Source organism: Arachis hypogaea, chromosome 5, assembly GCF_003086295.3.
Source record: "Arachis hypogaea cultivar Tifrunner chromosome 5, arahy.Tifrunner.gnm2.J5K5, whole genome shotgun sequence".
Lineage (NCBI taxonomy): Eukaryota > Viridiplantae > Streptophyta > Magnoliopsida > Fabales > Fabaceae > Arachis > Arachis hypogaea.
Window position 1 is genome coordinate 82,510,364 of NC_092040.1, and position 8,328 is coordinate 82,518,691.

At 35.7% G+C, this 8,328-nt stretch overlaps 1 non-coding gene across 1 annotated transcript; it reads right to left on the minus strand.

Moving 5' to 3' along the window:
* Positions 1–7,897: 7,897 nt before the first annotated feature.
* Positions 7,898–8,005, minus strand: LOC112805000 (small nucleolar RNA R71). Its single transcript, XR_003203615.1, has one exon. It is a non-coding gene; the product is annotated as a small nucleolar RNA R71 (small nucleolar RNA).
* Between the last annotated feature and the right edge of the window lie 323 nt (positions 8,006–8,328).

Below are 8,328 nucleotides of genomic sequence, written 5' to 3' on the forward strand. Positions count from 1 at the left end.
TCACTAGCATCACACATCAGTTCAAATGATAATGTCCAGTCTGGTGCAGAGATGACTGGTGCGTATCAGCAGCTAGCAGATTACTCAGAGGTTTGGTGATTTTTGAAAAATCTTTTATAAACCTCCTATAGAATCCTGCATGCCCCAGAAAGCTTCTGATTGCCTTAACATTAGTAGGTGGTGGTAATTTCTCAATTACCTCTACCTTAGCTTGATCCACTTCTATTCCCTTGTTCGAAATTTTGTGCCCAAGGACAATTCCTTCAGTCACCATAAAGTGACATTTTTCCCAGTTTAAAACCAGGTTAGTCTCTTGGAACCTCTTTAGAACAAGTGCTAGATGGTCAAGACAGGAGTTGAATGAGTCTCCAAACACTGAAAAGTCATCCATGAAGACTTCCAGAAATTTTTCCACCATATCAGTGAAAATAGAGAGCATGTACCTTTGAAAAGTTACAGGTGATTTGCACAGGCCAAATGGCATCCTTCTATATGCAAATACTCTGGATGGACATGTGAATGCTGTTTGCTCTTGATCTTGGGGATCTACTGCAATTTGATTATAACCAGAATATCCATCCAGGAAGCAGTAGTATTCATGACCTGCTAGTCTTTCTAGCATTTGGCCTATGAATGGTAAAGGAAAATGATCCTTTCGGGTAGCTGTATTGAGCCTTCTGTAGTCAATACACATACGCCACCCTGTAACTGTTCTTGTAGGAACCAGTTCATTTTTTTTATTATGAACCACTGTCATGCCACCTTTCTTAGGGACAACTTAGACAGGGCTTACCCAGAGGCTATCAGAAATAGGATAAATAATCCCAGCCTCTAGTAATTTAGTGACTGACGTGGCGAAAATTGGCGAGTTAAGAAATTATTATAAAAGATATGTTGTAAGTACAGTCCTTAACCAGCCGAAAATCCGCTTATCAATTTAGAAGGGTTGTCACAATATTGAAATTAAAATACTGAGAGTATGAATCCCAGGTCATCTCCCAACGAGTTGTAGAAAGATGTGCTATTTCATTAATCAGGTGTTTTCAAAAATTGTTGAGTTGATAAACAGGAAATTAAATCAGAGAATTTAGATAATTTAAATAAAAGCCTTGACTGGGAGTAGATTAGTTGGAAGCCCTATTCTTGTTGAAGTACTCTCAAGATTAATTGATAATTGAAGGTTGCTCTGGTTAGTTATCCCTTACTAGGTAAGGGAAAGTCAAGCAAGTTGGAAAGCTATTTCTAGTCACAAGTTCTAATCCTTTCCTTTGGGAAGGACTAGTGTCAATGACTAGAGGGTGATCCAACAATAAACCCAATTACAATTTTTCTCTTGAGTAATCCAACTCAAGGTTTCCTTTCAATCATCTCCCAATCAAGTAATGGAACTACTGACTCATCATAATTATAGACTTCACTGAATCAATGGGGAGAATAAAAGAAGACATAATAAATAATAATAAAAGGGATTAATTAAAAATAAAAATAGTTCTGTATTAATAACTTGTGAAAATAATCCAATGTCAACTCTGGAGGAATTAAGAATATGGAAGAATAAATGAAAAGTAAATAACAAACTATAGTGACTAGTACCGGAGGTAGACTCTTCTCAAAAGCTAAAGCCAAAATCTTCAAAATCCTAATTATGAATGTTCAAGTGAGTAAAACTAGGGGAGGAGTAAATTCAGATCTAAAAACTAAAAATTATGCGAAATGAATGTTGTTTTCTGTCTCTGCATGTTCCCTGGCTCTATTCTGCGTTTCTGGGCCGAAAACTGGGTTGAAACGCGGCCCAGAAACTTTGCCAGTGACTTCTGAAATTCTGTAGATCGCGCACGTCACGCAGCCACATCATCCATGCGTTCGCGTCACTCAGCGTTTCTCGCCCACGCGTGCGCGTCGTCCATGCATTCGCGTCGTTCGTGTAGCTTCCAATCTGCGCGGTTGCGTCAGGCACGCGATCGCGTCACTGTGAATTCTTCTGTTTCCCGTGGTCGCATCAGCCATGTGACCGCGTGACTTTTCGCTGGTCATCTCCTCAATTCTTTGTGTTCCTTCCATTTTTGCACGCTTCCTCTTCATTCCTTACGCCATTCTTGCCCTATGAAGCCTGAAACACTTAACACACAGATCACGGCATTGAATGGTACAAAGGAAGATAAAAATATATAACTAAAAGATCTTAGGAAGCAAGTTTTTAATCATAGGATATTTTTAGGAAGGATTGTAAATAAATGCAAATCATATGAATAAGTGGACAAAGACTTGATAAAACCACACAATTAAACACAATATAAATCATAAAATAGTGGTTTATCAACCTCCCCATACTTAAATATTAGCATGTCCTCATGCTAAGTTGAAGGAGATGAATATGAATGAATAGGAACATGTAATGGAACATAGAAGAGTAAAGAATAAATACCTTGTGAGTTTTTAAGCTTTAAAGAGTGGTTACACATTTTAACCACTAATTTTGTTCATTGTGTGTTATATCTCTTCTATAATTGTAATCTTGGTTTTGCTTGATTCTTTATTTCCAATGGCTGATGTTTTGAATTGCGTTGTGCATGATTGAGGCCATCCTTGTTTAAAGCTTACTTTTCCCATATAGCCTACTCTTGGAATTCACCATTGTTAACCCCCCTTGAGCCTTAATTACCCCATTGTTCTTGATTTTAGGACATCACAACCCTAAGCGGAAAACCATGAAATACCTTGGATTGTGTCCTTGATTAGCTTAGGTTGAAGGAGTGTGTTACATTTAAGTATGGGGGAATCTTTTGGGAAATTTTGGTAGTAAAAGAAAATGTTTGATTTGGGAATTCATTGAAAATTTTTGGAAAATGGGAACATTCATGTATGAATTACTTAACCATATGCAATTCCATTTCAAAAAAAAAAAAACCCTCTTCCTCATGTAAAGGGCACAGAGTCACCCTTGGAATAAAGAATTGCATATGTGTTGTTTGTGTGAGAAAAGCATACATGAGTGTTAGTGAATTAAAAGTGATGGAAAGTTAGGATTGCATTTTGTGTTTGATTCGGTTGACATAGGTTGAGTGAAAACATAAACTAATTAGGGATTCAATCATTTTAGTTTAATTGGCCATATCTATCCCACCTTACCCTAACCCCATTACAGCCATATGAAGTCCTCATGATAATTGCATTCGTGCATCACTTGTTGTTGATTGTTAGATGAAAAGAAATTCCTTGAAAGCATGATTGGAAAGAGATTTGAGTGAATTGACCCTAAACACGAAATGATTTAAGTGTATACACACCTAGTGAGGGTTCAATTACTCAATTCTATGTTTCCGCTTTTCTTATCATACATTCTTGCAAGTTGCTTAATTTTGATAAGTGAATCAATTCTCTAGATCTTGTTTGCATTGAACTAATTCTTTGCTTTGCCCTATCGTGTCTATACTTGCTTGGAACTAAATTGCTTACTTGTTTTCACCAAATCAATAGGACATTATAGATAGATAGATATATAGCAAATACATACTTGCATGCATATAGATAGTTGCATTTAATAAGTTGATTATCCCTTTTGGTCATTTTCCTTGTTGGTCTAGTATGAGGACATGCTATAGTTTAGGTGTGGAGAAATTGATGAGTTCATATTTGACGGTATATTTTGACTCAATTTAGGTGGATTCTAGCACATGAACTCACACTTAAGCACCAAAATAGAGCAAATTAATTCCACTTTTATTCCATTCGATGCCGTGATATGGTTTGTGAGTGATTTCAGGCCTTGAAGGCAAGAATGGATGGCCAAAAGTCAAGGATAGCATGTACAAGGGAGAAAACATGAAGAAAATAAGGAAAAGCACACACAGCAAAGTGTGCGTGCGCACAGCCCTGCATGCGTACGCACAAGTGAGGATTTCCATGAGTGCGTGTTCAAAAGCACCTGTGCGTATGCGCAGGTCAATTTTCAGCCGAGTGTGCGGACGCACACGTCTGTGCGTCTGCATAGGTCCCTGCACATGATTTCATCACGAATTTGGAGGCCTCTTGGCCCATTTTGGAAGGCTTGAAGGCTGAATTTGGATGCTATATGAAGGGGAATTCAACACATTTGAAGGCATTAGGACTTAGATTGATTTTCTATAGTTTCATATAGTATTAGGAGTAGGAGTAGTGTAGTGATGAGCAGTTTATACGCTTTTTGGCATTGTTTTTAGGTAGTTTTTAGTAGGATATAGTTACTTTTAGGGATGTTTTCATTAGTTTTTATGCTAAATTCACATTTCTGGACTTCACTATGAGTTTGTGTGTTTTTCTGTGATTTCAGGTATTTTCTGGCTGAAATTGAGGGACCTGAGCAAAACACTGATATGAAGGCTGACAAAGGACTGTTGATGCTGTTGGATTCTGACCTCCCTGCACTCGAAATGAATTTCCTGGAGCTACAGAACTCCAATTGGCGCGCTCTCAATGGCATTGGAAAGTAGACATCCAGAGCTTTCCAACAATATATAATAGTCCATACTTTATTCAAGATTAGATGACGTAAACTGGCGCTCAATGCCAGCTTCATGCTGCATTTTGGAGTCAAACGCCAGAAACACGTCACGAACCAGAGTTGAACGCCAAAAACACGTTACAACTTGGCGTTCAACTCCAAAAGAAACCTCTACAAGTGTAAAGCTCAAGCTCAGCCCAAGAACACACCAAGTGGGCCCCGAAAGTGGATTTCTGCATCAATTACTTACTTCTGTAAACACTAGTAGCTAGTCTAGTATAAATAGGACATTTTACTATTGTATTAGACGTCTTTTGACAGTATAGTCTTTTGACCACATCTTTGGTCTCAGTTTTAATCTATTATTCATTTTAGGAGACTATTGATCACGTTCATGGGGGCTGGCCATTTGGCCATGCCTGGACCATCACTTATGTATTTTCAACGGTGGAGTTTCTACACACTATAGATTAAGGGTGTGGAGCTCTGCTGTACCTCGAGTTTTAATGCAATTACTACTATTTTCTATTTAATTCAGTTTATTCCTATTCTAAGATATTCGTTGCACTTCACCATGATGAATGTAATGATCCATGACACTCATCATCATTCTCACCTATGAACGCGTGACTGACAACCACTTCCATTCTACCTTAGACCGAATGCATATCTCTTAGATTCCTTAATCAGTATCTTCATGGTATAGGTTAGAATTGATGGCGGCATTCATGAGAATCTGGAAAGTCTAAACCTTGTCTGTGGTATTCCGAGTAGGATTCAGGGATTGAATGACTGTGACGAGCTTCAAACTTGCGATTGTTGGGCGTGATGACAAGCGCAAAAGAATCAATTGATTCTATTCCGACATGATCGAGAACCGACAGATTATTAACCGTGCTGTGACAGAGCATTTGGACCATTTTCACTGAGAGGATGGGATGTAGCCATTGACAATGGTGATGCCCTACATACAGCTTGCCATGGAAAGGAGTAAGAATGATTGAAGGAAGGCAGTAGGAAAGCAGAGATCCAACAGGGACAAAGCATCTCCATACACTTATCTGAAATTCTCACCAATGATTTACATAAGTATTTCTATCTTTATTTTCTGTTTATTTATTATTATTATTCGAAAACTCCATAACCATTTATTATCCGCCTAACTGAGATTTACAAGATGACCATAGCTTGCTTCATACCAACAATCTCCGTGGGATCGACCCTTACTCACGTAAGGTTTATTACTTGGACGACCCAGTGCACTTGCTGGTTAGTTGTGCGAAGTTGTGAAGAAAGTGCTGAGTTATAAATGCGCATACCAAGTTGAATGCCATTATTAGAGATCACAATTTCGTGCACCAAGTTTTTGGCGCCGTTGCTGGGGATTGTTCGAGTTTGGACAACTGACGGTTCATCTTGTTGCTCAGATTAGGTAATTTTCTTTTCAAAAAGTTTTCAAAAATTTTTCAAAAATTTTTTCTTGTTTTCGTTTTTCGTAAAATTAATTTTCGAAAAAAAATATACAAAAAATCATAAAATCATTAAAATAAAAAATATTGTGTTTCTTGTTTGAGTCTAGAGTCAATTTTTAAGTTTGGTGTCAATTGTATATTTTTATTTTTCTAAAAATTTTTGAAAATTCATGCATGTGTTCTTCATGATCTTCAAGTTGTTCTTGATAAGTCTTCTTGTTTGATCTTTAAATTTTCTTGTTGTGTGTCCTTTGTTATTTTTCATGTGCATTTTTGCATTCATAGTGTCTAAGCATTAAAGATTTCTAAGTTTGGTGTCTTGCATGCTTTTCTTTTCTTAAAAATTTTTCAAAAATAAGTCTTGATGTTCATCTTGATCTTCAAAGTGTTCTTGGTGTTCATCTTGACATTCATAGTGTTCTTGCATGCATCATTGGTTTTGATACAAAATTTTCATGTTTTGGGTCATATTTGTGTTTTTCTCTCTCATCATCAAAAATTCAAAAATAAAAAAATATCTTTTCCTTTTTTTCTCTCATAAATTTTGAAAATTTGAGTTGATTTAGTCAAATTTTTTTTAAAACTTAGCTATTTCTTATAAGTCAAGTCAAATTTTCAATTTTAAAAAAAAATCTTATCTTTTCAAAAAATTTTTCAAAAATCATATCTTTTTCATTTTTTTATGGTTTTCGAAAATTTGAAAACATTTTTCAAAATATTTTTTGTAATTTAATTTCAAAACGTAATTAATAAGTAATGTGATTGATTCAAAAATTTGAAGTTTGTTACCTTCTTGTTAAGAAATGTTCAATCTTTAAATTCTAGAATCATATATTTTAGTTTCTTGTTAGTCAAGTAATTAATTTTAATTTTAAAAAATAAATCTTTTCAATCATATCTTTTTAATCATATCTTTTTATCATATATTTTTAAATCATATCTTTTTCAAAAATTTGATTTCAAAATATCTTCCAACTTCTTATCTTTTCAAAATTGATTTTCAAATCTTTCTCAACTAACCAATTAACTTTTGTTTATTTTTTTATCTTTTTCAAAATCACCTAACTAATTTTAGCTCTCTAATTTTTGAAAATTACCTCCCTCATTTTCAAAATTCTTTTAATTAACCAATTGTTTTAAATTTTAATTTTAATTTTAATTCTTCCTTTAATTTTCAAAAATCACTAAACCTTTTTTAAATTTAATTTTCGAATTCTCTCCCTCTCATCTTCTTCTATTTATTTATTTACTAACACTTCTCTTCATCTCAAGAATCTGAACCTATCTTCACCCTTGTGTTTGGATTCTTACCTTTTCCTTCTTCTATTCCCTTTTTCTTCTACTAACATAAAGGAATCTCTCTACTGTGGTAAAGAGGATCCCTATTATTATTTTCTGTTCCCTTCTTTTTCATATGAGCAAGAGCAAGGACAAGAATATTCATGTTGAAGCAGATCCTGAACCTGAAAGGACTCTGAAGAGAAAACAAAGAGAAGTTAAATTACAACAATCCAGAGACAACCTTACAGAAATTTTCGAAAAGGAATAGGAGATGGCAGCCAAAAATAATAATGCAAGGAGGATGCTTGGTGATTATACTACACCTACTTCCAAGTTTGATGGAAGAAGCATCTCAATCCCTGCTATTGGAGCAAACAATTTTAAGCTGAAACCTCAACTAGTTGCTCTACTGCAACAGAACTGCAAGTTCCATGGACTTCCATCAGAAGATCCCTACCAGTTTTTAATTGAGTTCTTGCAGATCTGTGAGATTGTTAAGACTAATGGAGTAGATCCTGAAGTCTACAGGCTCATGCTTTTCCCTTTTGCTATAAGAGACAGAGCTAGAACATGGTTGGACTCATAGCCTAAAGATAGCCTGGACTCATGGGATAAGCTGGTCGCGGCCTTCTTGGCTAAATTCTTTCCTCCTCAAAAGCTGAGCAAGCTTAAAGTGGATGTTTAGACTTTTAAACAAAAAGAAGGTGAATCCCTCTATGAAGCTTGGGAAAGATACAAACAGATGACCAAAAGGTGTCCTTCTGACATGCTTTCAGAGTGGACCATTTTGGATATATTCTATTATGGTCTATCTAAGTTCTCTAAGATGTCACTGGACCATTTTGCAGGTGGATCCATTCACCTAAAGAAAATGCCTGCATAAGCTCAAGAACTTATTGACATGGTTGCAAATAACCAGTTCATGTACACTTCTGAGAGAAATTCCGTGAATAATGGGATACCTCAGAGGAAGGGAGTTCTTGAAATTGATGCTCTAAATACCATATTGGCTCAGAACAAAATGCTGACTCAGTAAGTCAACATGATTTCTCAAAGTCTGAATGGATGGCAAAATGCATCCAACAGTACTAAAGA